The sequence below is a fragment of the Fukomys damarensis genome, unplaced genomic scaffold, assembly GCF_012274545.1.
Source record: "Fukomys damarensis isolate Sample0158 unplaced genomic scaffold, DMR_v1.0_HiC HiC_scaffold_13, whole genome shotgun sequence".
Classification (NCBI taxonomy): Eukaryota; Metazoa; Chordata; class Mammalia; order Rodentia; family Bathyergidae; genus Fukomys; species Fukomys damarensis.
The window spans coordinates 26,402,284-26,414,293 of record NW_022900925.1 but is presented as its reverse complement, the minus strand read 5'-3'; the positions used below and the strand labels follow the sequence as shown (position 1 = coordinate 26,414,293).

At 48.6% G+C, this 12,010-nt stretch overlaps 1 long non-coding RNA gene across 2 annotated transcripts; it reads right to left on the bottom strand.

Moving 5' to 3' along the window:
• Positions 1–1,222: 1,222 nt before the first annotated feature.
• Positions 1,223–11,307, bottom strand: LOC104864020. 2 transcript variants are annotated; one of them, XR_780743.2, is made up of 4 exons: positions 11,019–11,307; positions 8,491–8,648; positions 3,023–3,212; positions 1,223–1,276 (listed from the first exon to the last, which is right to left on the bottom strand). It is a non-coding gene; the product is annotated as an uncharacterized LOC104864020 (long non-coding RNA). The 2 variants fall into 2 exon arrangements; XR_004516983.1 differs by lacking the exons at positions 1,223–1,276; positions 3,023–3,212 and adding an exon at positions 7,353–7,856.
• Between the last annotated feature and the right edge of the window lie 703 nt (positions 11,308–12,010).

Genomic DNA, 12,010 nt, shown 5'->3' with positions numbered 1-12,010 from the left:
GCCCAGCCTGGTCTTGAACTCACAGCGATCTTCCTGCCTCAGCCTCCCGAGTGCTGGGATTACAGGTGTGCACCACCACACCCAGCCCTGAAAGGTTGGCCATCACTGCCCTCAACAGCACACTGCTTTTACTTCTGGAAGAAGGTGTGCGTGAAAGCGGAGAGGGCACAGCCAGACAGCTCATCCTTGGGTCTTGTGGTAGCTGTCTCTGGTAGTCTTCAGTACCCTTGCATTGTAGCACGGTGCAGACACCATGCCGGAGGAGAGAGGGCAGAAACCTATCAGAATCACCTCCCCCGCCTCCCCTGGATGGCCTGCCTCAAATTCTGGGCCACTTCTCCAGAACGAAGCCACACAGGCAAAGCGACCAAGCCATCAAATCAGGGATGTTTTATTTATGGCTTTAATAATAGAGTCTCCTGGGAAATGTTTGGTTTCCCATTCCCAGAAGCAAAAAACGCTTCTACAGAATGTTGTTGAAATTTATTGCTGCTTATGGTTTTTTTTTCCCCCTACCGTATTTTTGGAGCCACCTTAATAGACTTTAAAATGTACTTTCACAAAAGTAGAATGATCTGAGCTGCATCATTCATTTGGCTGCTATGTTCTGTGCCAAGCCAGCACCCTGTGGAAAATGGAGACTCTAAGTAGATTATGCATCTGCTGACGACAGTCCTGTGTTGAACAGGATGCATTTATTACCCAAGCTGCGTTAACCCAACAGAACCTTGTTGTAGCTTTGTCCAGCTCCCAGGCAGCCGGAAGGATCCACAGCTCCTGGAGGCATCCAGGCTTGACGTTTCCATGGCAACGAGACCCAGCCAAGGCTGGGGTTTCATTTCATTTTAGATCTCAGAGAGATACAAGAAATAGTTTACGGGGAGAATGTCAGGCATCTGAGAGAGGAAGCTGAGGGAAGGGACAGCCATTGAGCTCCTGGGGCCTGGGGGCGGTTTCTGTTTAACAAGGGAGATGGGTGGTCAGTCCTATGAGGAAGAGGCCACAGTTAGCGCTCTGATAACTGGTGTGGACTTGTGTCCCCAACGTCCTGGGTTTCTCTTGCCTGGGGAGACCCAGCTTTAGCCTGAGTGAGGATGGACGGATTGCCTGAAAAGGCTGTGTGTCTGGGCGGGAGGAGCCCAGTAGGGGAACGTTGATAAAAATCCTTCCCGCCAGGGGCAGAGGATGCCCAGGATGCGCTGGAGATGAAGACCCAGTGCTGGAGTCAGGCCCGACTCTGTGGGGCTCGGTTCACGCGTCTGAAAGGCCGTGGGTTCTGGGGAAGAGACCGAGCCAGAAGGTGCACAGTAAGTGCCCAGACACAGCCTGGACTCAAAAGCTCAAGAAATGCTTATTGTTTCTGCTCAGTAGTGGTGCAGGCGAGGCAGGAATGTATGTACTTAAATGGAAAAATGCATGCATGTGTACTGCATAAATGAGAAGTATTAATATAATTAGTATTAATTAGCTTTTTGGTTTTGGTACCAGCAGTCAACCCCCCTCCACGTGCTCTAAATCTGAGCTAGAGCTTCAGCCCTTTTTTTGGTTTGTTTTTTTTTGAGATGGAGTCTTACTATGTAGTTCAGCCTGGCCTTGAGCTCACCATGTATCCCAGGCTGGCCTCAAACTTGCAGGGATCATCCTGCCTCTGCCTCCTGAGTGCTGCGATTATAGGCACGCACCATGCCTAACCTCAGCCCATTTAAAAAAAATTTTTTTTTAATTTCAAGATGGAGTCTTACTGAGTTGCCCAGGTGGGACTCAAGCTTTCCTGCACTAGTCTCCAGTGCTGGAATTATAGGCGCATGACCCTGCACTTTCTGTTCCTCCCTACTTCTCTTTCTTTCTTTGCTTTTCTTCGGGGGGTACCGGGGATCAAACTCAGGACGTTGCGCTTATGAGGCAGGTGGCAGAACCACGGAGCTAAATCCCCGGCCCCTTCCATGGTTTTCTAAACATCCCCCCACCTACAGAGTTTGCCAAATGCTAAATATCCCCAAAGATAATCACTTATACTTCCTTTTGGTAAGTGTTTATGAGCCAGCAATTATGCCAGAGGTAGACGAATAATGTCCCTGTCCTCAGGGAGTTTTCTTAGTTGCCTCTGGGCATGGTTGTTTAACCAGGGGGAAGTAGGTAGTTTGCCTAGGGAAGAGAGGGCAGAGTTGTCACAGCAATGACCATTTGGTTCTGGGCCTTGGAGTATCACTTAGTGGTAGAGTGGTTGCCTAGCAAGGCCAAGGTCCTAGGTTCAATCCTTAGCTCTGAAAAGGAAAGAAAGAAAGAAAGAAAGAAAGAAAAAGAAAGAAAGAAAGAAAGAAAGAAAGAAAGAGAAAGAAAGAAAGAAGAAAGAAAGAAGAAAGAAAGAAAGCAAGCATAATATTACATAGTGACTCACTATGTGGTTCAGGCTGGCCTTGAACTCACTATGTAGCCCAGGTTGGCCTCAAACTGGTGGCAATTCTCCTGTCTCAGCCTCCCTGTAAATTCTGGGACTACAGGTGTGGGCCTCCATGCCCCACTTTCTGGGGGGCCTCACTTCCATAGCCCTTCTTCCTCTGGGTCCCTCCAGCTCCTGACCCAGGCCACTGCTACTGCCCTTATCAGGCTGTATTTTCTGTACCCTTCCCTAGCACTCTATGGCGGGCAAAGATACAGTTGTTTGTCTATAACTGCCCAGACCAATAGCTTAATGAATATTTGATCAAGGAATAACTGAGTGAATGTCAAGATGGTCATCTATCAAAAGAAGCATTCCCACCAGGTGTGGAAAAACACGCCTGTCATCCCAGCACTTGGGAGGCTGAGGCAGGAGAATTGCCACCAGTTTGAGGCCAACCCGGGCTCCATAGTGAGTTCAAGCCAGCCTAAACTCCACTGTGAGATCCTGTCTCAAAACAACAACAACAACAACAGCAACAAAAAGGCAGGGGAGGAGTATGCCTTCAACCCCAGCCCCAAAGGAAGCTGGTGATATTTGTTGAACTTACAAGGGGGAGAAGAAAGATTACTTTAGCTTTACCTCTGTTCTGCTGGAAACAGGTAAATGAGAGAGGAGTCTTGCGGACTGGAAAGGCAGCTCAGGCAGGTGCATGTTTTACAACTCCAGGTGGGAGTGAAGGTCCTCAAGTGGTTTCTTTCAACCTCAGTGCAAGTGGCGGGAGTGGGGGGCAAGGGCTGGGGTCTTCACACGGGGTGACAGAGAGCCTGGTCTGGGAACACAAAACACGAATCCTTAGCTGGCTGGCTTGTGTGCAGGCAGGGCCCAGGCTGGCTGAGTCATAGACCAGAGTGTCAAGAAACAGGGACTCTCATCCCCTTTATGGGGTCCCTTTAGAGTCAGCCTCTTTGTCACTAATCTCGTATCATTTCCTCCTTGTCACTGTCCCCTAAGCTCTTTGATTTAAGGGATCCCATTCAAGTGAGAGAAGGAGATGCTGAGACGTGAGATAGTGCTTTCTTTTCCTCCCAGCTGCTTTGCTCTTGCCTGGAGTCTTCTTTAGACTTGATTGCCTAAGGTTTTGCAACTCAAAAGCCAGGGAAATATAGTTTTAAATACATGGAAATATAATAAATAGAGGGAAACAGATCTTAAATATGTGTATAAATACATACAGCAAAAATTCTCACCCCTCCCCTTTTTTTTACAAAAGCATTTTCACAAATAATCTTCTTTACAATCAACACGCAGAACTTTTCCACCACGACAAAGAGTTCCCTTTGATCCATCATTAGTCAAATTTCCCTCACATCCCCAGCCCCTGATATCCCTGTTTTTTTGTTCCTATGGTTTTACTTTTTCCAGAATGACAAACGGGCAGCCTTTTAACTGTTTGCTTTCACTCAGCACAATGCTTGAGTGATTCGCCATGTTGTTGTGTGGAGTAGTAGGCTGATTCTTTTTTGCTTGTTTGTTTTGAGACAAGGTCCCACTATGTAGCACAGGCTGGCCTTGAACTCACAGTCCATCAGCCTCCCTCCTGCTGGGATACAGGCATGTGCACTATACCCAGCTTTAAGTTGTTCCTTTTTTATTACCAAATAGTATTCCACGATATGAATGGACCACGGAATGCTTGCCAGTTGATGAATGTATGGTTTCCAGTCTCACACTTCTATGAAAAAGCTGCTATAACACTTATGGATAGGTTTTATGTAAGTTGTGTATATATTTTCAATTCTCTTTGATACATTTCTAAGAATGGGATTGCTGGGATCATGTGGGAGGAGGAATTTTAAATTTATAAGAAACTGGTGAACCATTTTTCCACAGATGCGCCATTCTGCGTTCCCGCCAGCAGTACAGGAGACTTCTAGTTGCTCTCCACCCTTGTTAGCACTTAGGATTACTCATTCGGCCACCAGTCAGCCGTCTTGATAGGTGTGTACTGCCATATTCCTCCCTTAGATAAGTATACAGAAAATCCTTTCTGACCAATGAGGTACAGATCCAAGAGGAAAATTAAGAGTGACTTTCTGTAATAGTTTAAGAAATATCTTTTGCTTTATGCAAAAACAAAAAGATGAGAATGAACAAAGAAACGTGAGGGCAGAGGCTGGGTAGAGGAACCTGGCGTGGGATCTCAAACCTTTCCAGTAGGATTCTTTCTTGTCACGCATCTTGACAGGAAACACATTGTTTGGCCAAATTTTTCTGCTTAACCCATTTGGAAAAAAAAACTTTCTACTAAAAAAACCCACTAAAAAACAAAAAAAAAAAACCAAAACCTTTTTCTACTGCTCTGTGTGGATTATAAAATCAACACTTTTTGGTAAGCCCTGTTCTCCAGACTAATCTCCTTTAAACCAGAAATGCTGGCTCTCACAGTGAGATGGGTAGGATGCTAGCATTGCTAAGACAGCCACATGCAAAACCATTATTAAGGGTCACACACTGAGAGGAAGACTCAACCCTTGACCTACAATTCTGTTATTTCCTAGATGTTCGAGAAAGTCATTTGAAATACAGACTCTCCGAGTCCTTTTAAGGAATCATCTCATTTGTTTCTCCTGTCACTGCCCGTTCACTTCACATATGCACTGGCAGCAGAGCATAATCCTGCAATTTATAATCTGGGGCATACAGTTCAGGGCTCTGCTGAGACAGGGTAGGTTCTCCACGAGAGGCTGCTTCACTTTGGATCTAGGAAGCTCAAGTCTGAAAGGAAGATGGCAGCCCTCTCCCTACACATGAGGATGGAAAGGAAGGTTTTTCTTGCAGCTGTGTGCACACACTCACACTTAAGGCTCTGTTTGTCTCCCTCCCCCGACCCCTTTGGTTTTTTGAGACAGTCTCGTTATGTTGTGCAGCCTGTCCTTGAAATTACTGTGTAGCCCAGGCCTTGAACTTTCAGGATTCTCCCGCCTCAGCCTCCTGAGTGCTGGGATTACAGACATGCACCACCACACTTGGCCAGTCACTTCTTTTTTACCACGTACAAGGGACAGCAAGGGGTGGCAGGGTCCCCAGGGTGGGAGTTTTGAAGAACTCAGGTAATTTGTTGACTGGTTGGCAATGTTTTATTTTGGTTTCTAAGCAATAAATCAAGACTTGCAAGCAAAAGGCTACTCCTCATTTTGGACACCATCTGGCCCCATTTTCCCCCAAATCCTGTATCTAGGGTAAGCCAGGACGACAGTAAATGTAAAACCTGCTGAAAGTAGGTGCCCACATTTGAGAACCACACTCCAGACATTTGGTTCAAAAAGTAATGATGACACAATGGGGTCAAACGAAGCTGTCAGAAAAATACCTGCTGATAATAGCTCACAGGTACCCAGCTCCTTGCCAGTCACCAAATGTTTCCCGCGTACTTTTCCCCTTAGCCTTCACACCAACCCTCGGAGGTAGGTCCCGCACAATAAAGAAAACTGAAGCTTAGGGAAGAGGTGACCTCTCCCTCCCCTCTTCTCCCCCTTTCCTTCCTCTCCCTCTCCTCTTCCTTTTTTTGTTTTGTTTTGTTTTTTTGGTACCAGGGATCGAACTTGGGTCCTTGTGCTTGCAAGGCAGGCAGTGGAACCACTGAGCTAAATCCCGACCCCCCCACCCCGCTCCTTTTTTTTTTGAACAGGGTTTCAACTGTGCAGTTCAGGCAGCCTTGAGCTCACCTCACTATGTAGCCCAGGCTGGTCTTGTACTCACGGTGATCCCCCTGCCTCAGCCTCCCCAGTTCTGGGTTTATAGGCAGGTGCCACCACATCCAGCCTAGTGTAATTTCTTAAAAGCCCCCAGCTAGCAGATGGCAGGGCCAAGTATAAACCCAGGTAATGCAGCTCTAGGGTCTTCATTCTTTTTTTTTTTTTTTCCTTTTTCTTCTCCTTTCTTCTCTCAGGCTAGCCTCAAACTTGAAGTGATCCTCCTGCCTCAGCCTCTCAAGGGCTGAGATTACAGGCATGTGCCACCATGCCAAGCCAGTAGCATCTTCCTTCTTAGCCACGATATATTCTTTCTCAAACCAGAGCCTCACTGCTCCAAAAATCCTTAGGTAAATAAGTCTGACAAATGTGAGGGCAAAATGTTTTCCAGACTTTGCAATCTACTTCAAAAATCAATGTATATCAACAAGCCATTCAGGCAATTGTGGTGGCACACACCTGTAATCCCAGCACTCAGGAGGCTGAGGTAGGAGGATCGCCTCGAGTTCAAGGCCAGCCAGGACTCTTTAGTGAGTTCAAGGCCAGCCGGGACTACATATCGAGATCCTGTCTCAAAAAACAAAACAACACCCCCACCAACAAGCCGTTCATTTATTCATTTGACAGATATTTATACAAACGTATAGGCAGTGGGTCTACAACAGTAACAAGATCACGACGGCTGCTTCCCTCACAGTTCCTGTGTCCCTAAACAGAAACAGTTTGTAAGGAATTACAATTAAAACCGGTGTGCACTGTCAGAGGTATGACCGGCACCGCCCGGAAGAGGAGGGGCGTAGGCAGGTGCTGAGTGAGGAAGGGCTTCACGGAGGAGGTGGTCTGGAGGTGTTCACACAGGAGGGGTGTTCAGAGGATGAGGAGGCGTCGTGGGTGGAGGGGACTGGCCAGGCCCAGGTCTCAGACCTGGGTGTGCCTGGAACCCAGAGCTCATAGAAAACAGCAGCAGAGGAGGCTGAGGCTGTGCAGAGCTTGGGACCGGGGGTCCCAAGGGTCCCAGGTGTTTGGGGTTGAATACATAGGCAGCAAGAAACCATCAGAGGACTTTTGCCCGCCAGTGCTGGAGCTTGAACCAGGGTTTCTCCCTCTGAGCTACATCTGAAGCCTTTTTTTATATTTTCGAGACAGGGTCTCATTAAATTGCCCAGGCTGACCTTGAACTTGGGATCCTGCTGCCTCTGCCTCCTGAGTACGGGTGTCACACGCGTGCACCACCACGCCAGCCCAATAAAGAGCTTGGAGCGGAAGCGTGCCATGATCTGATGGGCGTCGAATTCCAGCTCGATCAGTCATGAGAGTGAGGGTTAGAAGGAAGCAGGCGAAATCGAGACAGGGAGGTAATAATGTAGGAGGATGGAGCAATACTGTGGACGAGGACAGTCAGGTACAATGCCTAACCGGGGGCGGTGCCAGTGGAGGTGGAGAAGCGGAGAGAAAGAGAGCGTGGGACTTGAGGATTACTTCAGCATGCGTTAGCACTGGGGTTGCTATGGTCCGAATGTGTCCCCCGAGATTCGTATGTGGAGACATAATTGCCAGTGTGACAGTGTTAAGAGGTGTGGACTTGGGGAGCAATTAAATTATGAAACGGTCCTAATGAATGGGATTAGTAACCTTATAAATGAGGTTGAAGGGCCGGGTGTGCAGGTCAGTGGCAGAGCGCTTGCTTAGCCTGTGGGAGGCCCTGGGTTTCATCCTCGGCACTGCAAAAATCAAAGCAAAGACAGAGGATGAAGGGAGCACCCCAGCCCCCTGGCCCTTTGGCCTCTGCCATGTGAGGATGCAGCAGCAGGGGCCATCTTGGATGCAGACAGGGAGACTTCACCAGACACCAGATCCGCTGGTGCCTTGAATGTGGACTTCCCAGCCCCCAGAACTGTGAGACATAAGTTTCCCTTATTTCTAGATGACCCGCTCTGTGATATTTTGTTATAGCAGCCAAGACGGACTGAGGTAACAGTTCACTTATAGGCCATGGCTCAGACTGCACTGCACTTCCTAGGGGTGTGGTGTGGGGCCAGGTTACTTAACCTGTCAGCTTCAGTCTTGACATCAGTGCAAGGGGGAAATTCTCGGTATCTAAAGCACAGTGTGTGGTGAAGATCAGTGATATCCACGTACTTCGAACAGTCTCTGGCACCATAAATGCTCAACACATTTTCTTTTTTCTTTCTAATTTATTTATTTATATTTTGGACATTGTGAGACAGGGTCTCGCTATGTAGTCGAGGCTGTCCTTGAAAGCACTATGTAGCCCAGGCTGGCCTCAAAATGAAGGCGATCCTCCTGCCTCAGCCTCTTACTGCTGGGATTACAGTCATGCGCTATCATGCTTACCTGTGTTTCCTCCTTTTAGTGAGAGAAAGGGAGAGACAGGCGAATTCCAGGTTCCTGACCCAGGTCATTCTGTGGTCGGACATGTACTTGGTAGAGGACACTGCCTGCAAGGAGGCTGCAGCCCAGGTAGGAACCTGTTAAGAACATCGTCGGGCTCTCTAGAGGAGGAGAGAGACACGGAATCAATACTTACAACAATCGCATCTTGTTAAACAGGACCACCGTCTTCCCAAGTTTATTAGGTTCAAATCCTTGATTGCTGTCTACTCCCCACCTTCAAACCTTCACACAAGTCTTATTAACCCCAGATTGATTCCAAATCTTCTCTAGCTCCTCTGCCACCCCAGCCTGGTTCAAGCCACCTTTCCTCTCCTGGACTCTGGCAATGAGTTCTTTGCAGGGGTCTCCTCACTTTCACTCATGCCCCTTCCTGTATGTTTCCAAGAATAGTAATGATCTTTTCGTAAATCAGAACTGGCTGCCCCCTCAGAGATTAGGCTGAAATTCCGACTATTCAAAGTTCTACCTACTCTGACAGCTGCAGCCTTGAAACTCGCAACCACACGGACACTCTTATTTTGTCTTGTTTGAGACAGGGTCTCCCTGTCTAGCCCAGCCTGGCTTTGAACTTCCTAGGAATCCCAGGGTGGCCTTGAACTCATGATCCTCCTGCCTCAGTCTCCAGAGGGCTGGGACTACAGATGTGCACTGCCGCATCTGGCGTGGCCACCATCCTTAACAGAGTAATTAATCACCTTCCTGAAATGCATTCTCAGTATTCTGCTCCAATTATTGTGTAGCTTGAGATAAAACAAAGGCTCCCTGTGTCGTGGACCTGCTGCATTCCATCCACCTGGTGTTTCTCTGGGCTAAGTCTTGCACCAATTCTTCCAAGTAGGTGTTATCCTCCTCCTCATCTTGCACACGAGGAGTCTCATGCTCAGAGGAGACTCAGACTCACCCAAGGCACAGGGTTGGGCCAGCTGGGGCGGGGGGACAGCAAGAGAAGATTAAAACTCAGCTCTGTTTAAATGGCCCTGATGTCTGTGCTGTTTCACAACAGTGCTGGGATGGAAGACGTCACTCAGAGGGTAGATGGCCTGATACCACTTGGCTAATGCTAATTTAGGAAAACAACCCCGAGATAAAGATTTATAGAGAGCAGGCTCTGTAATTAGCCTGCTGGCCCTGCAGGAATGTGAGTTTGATCTGCTGTAGTTCACAGCTACTTGGCCTCCAGAGATTCAAGGGCAGGACTGTGGGGTCTTCTGAGGAAAGCAGTTTTCAAAGGTGGGAGTCAAGGAAGGGCTTCTCCGGGCTGCGCCAGGTTGGCCAGCATCCTCACAGTGAAGAGAGCACCTTGGGGCAGGAAGTGTGAAGGGCAGCAAGTGTGCAGGAAGGGCCTGGGACGGGGGACAGACAGGAAAGAGAAGCAATGCGAGACCTACTCGGACGGACGGAGTTTAGCCCCTGCCTTCTAGAATGCTTTTCACTGCACTCCTGGCTGATAGCCTTTCCTGGCCCTTTCTGTTAAGAGAACTCCTAGTTGAATGGTGAAATGAGACCCTCATGATCAGACGCCACCGAAATCCCACAAGTAAGTCCTCCCACGCCACTGCCGCAGAGGCTTTTCCTGAGCTCGGCTTCTAAATCAGACACAGTCCCATCCTTACTCCCTGTGACTGTGCTTGACCGGCTGACTCTCTCGGTAGCATTTCTCACGATTTGCAGCGATATATTTATTCATTTTCATGTTGCCTCCTGGGGCGTAGGCCTTCTCTGTTTAATTCACCAGTGTGTGTTAAGGACCTGGAACACAATGCTGGCAGGAGGTAAATGTGCAAAAGCTATTTGTTGGGGGTGGCTGCAGGAGGGAGAGGGACTGGGGTGGCTGGTCCCTCGGCGGGTGGTCTTCGTGGTGTGGAGCTCAGTTCCAGTGTCCCACATGTGCACGTAGGGAGAATCAGGCTAGACTCACCACAGGGACGGGTCTCGAGAGGAAATAGGGGTCGCTCCCCCAAGGGGCTTTGGGTCCTGCTCTTTTACCTAACTTGGGTGAAGGGAACTCAGGGCTGCTTTTATGGAAAGAGCTGTCAGTTTGGGCCCAGCCCTTGCTGCCTCACACTTGCCCTGTCAGTGTCCAGCTGGGGGCAGAACTCTGGGACTGGTCATGCTGGGACTTGCCCCAGTCTGCTGCCAGGAGTTCTGGCTGGCTCCCATCAGATAAAAGCGAGTTTTTGGCAAGCAAGAAGGAAGCCAGCTGAGCCATAGGAAGAACAAAGTCAGCCTCCCACCCCCTCCTCCCCCGTACCGAAGTAGCCTGCTGAGCAAAGCCCACTGGTGCTGGTTAAAGAGAGCATTAATTGGATGGGTGCAGTGGCACACCCATCTAGTCCTAGCTACTTGGGAGGCTGAGGCAGGAAGATCACAAGTTCTAGGCCACTCTGGGCAATTTAACAAGACCCTGTCTAAAGACAAAACAAAAAATAAAAAGGACTGGGGCTGTAGCGCAGTAGTAGAGTACTTACCTGTTTGCTGTCTAATAATCAGCTGATGGAGGGCAGATTTTCTCAGCAGGTTGGAAAACAGGGCATGCGTGATTCTTTGTTTTTCCTTTGGCCTTCCAGATAGCAGCACTGCCTTGAGGTCGGGGTGACCTGATTCTTTTAAGGAGCCCTTGAGATGCCAATAAGAGGGCAGTCGAGGGCCACATGGAGGCCTTCCTCACCCTCGATCACCTGCTCTTATCAGTGCCGCCCTTTGCCTGTGGACAGCGAGATTTGGCGAGACTTCTGGTGACGGCCAGGAGGGAAGGTAACTGGGCAGGAGCGCCTCACCTTGGCCTGTTCAGGACATGCCACAGTCCTCTCCTCGGGACTTCTAGATGGTCTGAGCCTAGCGAAGGGAAACAGAGCTCTGCTTACTCCTAGGAACCTCCACATCCGAGATGTGTATGCGATGGCACCTTTAGAGAGGCTGAACATTCTCCCCACACACTGGTGTGAGCTCTTTGGACGGCCTAGATTTGCTGTCAGGTTTCTGCATCGTTTTTTTTCTGAAAAGAAAGTCAAGACTCTTTCTCCTTGACATGCTATACTCCAAGCTGTCTCACGTCATTTACATTAAAAGCGTGCCAGGATATCTTATAATCCCTTTTCCACACAGGAGAAGATGGAGATTCAGAAAAGCAGAATATGTTTCCTGAGTCCACTCGGGAAAGAAGCTGAGTCAGAATTTGAAACCAAATTTGAAACCAGGGTTTCTGGCTTCTAAACTGGCGTGTTCTTCCCATTCAGAGCCCACAGGGAGTTGGAAGAGGTGGAACAAATTACAGGATGACCTGAGGATTCTGCTTATCAGTATGAATTTAGTGCTAAGCAGAGTTTGGCTTGTCTGCTTTTAGTGGGGAGAAATGGGTAGAAGGTTAAGCTGGAAAACAATTTTTTTTCCCCTGGTACCCAATCTGATTACAGCACCCATCCCTCCCAGACAATCAGAGCGTCTGTAAGAAGATCACCTT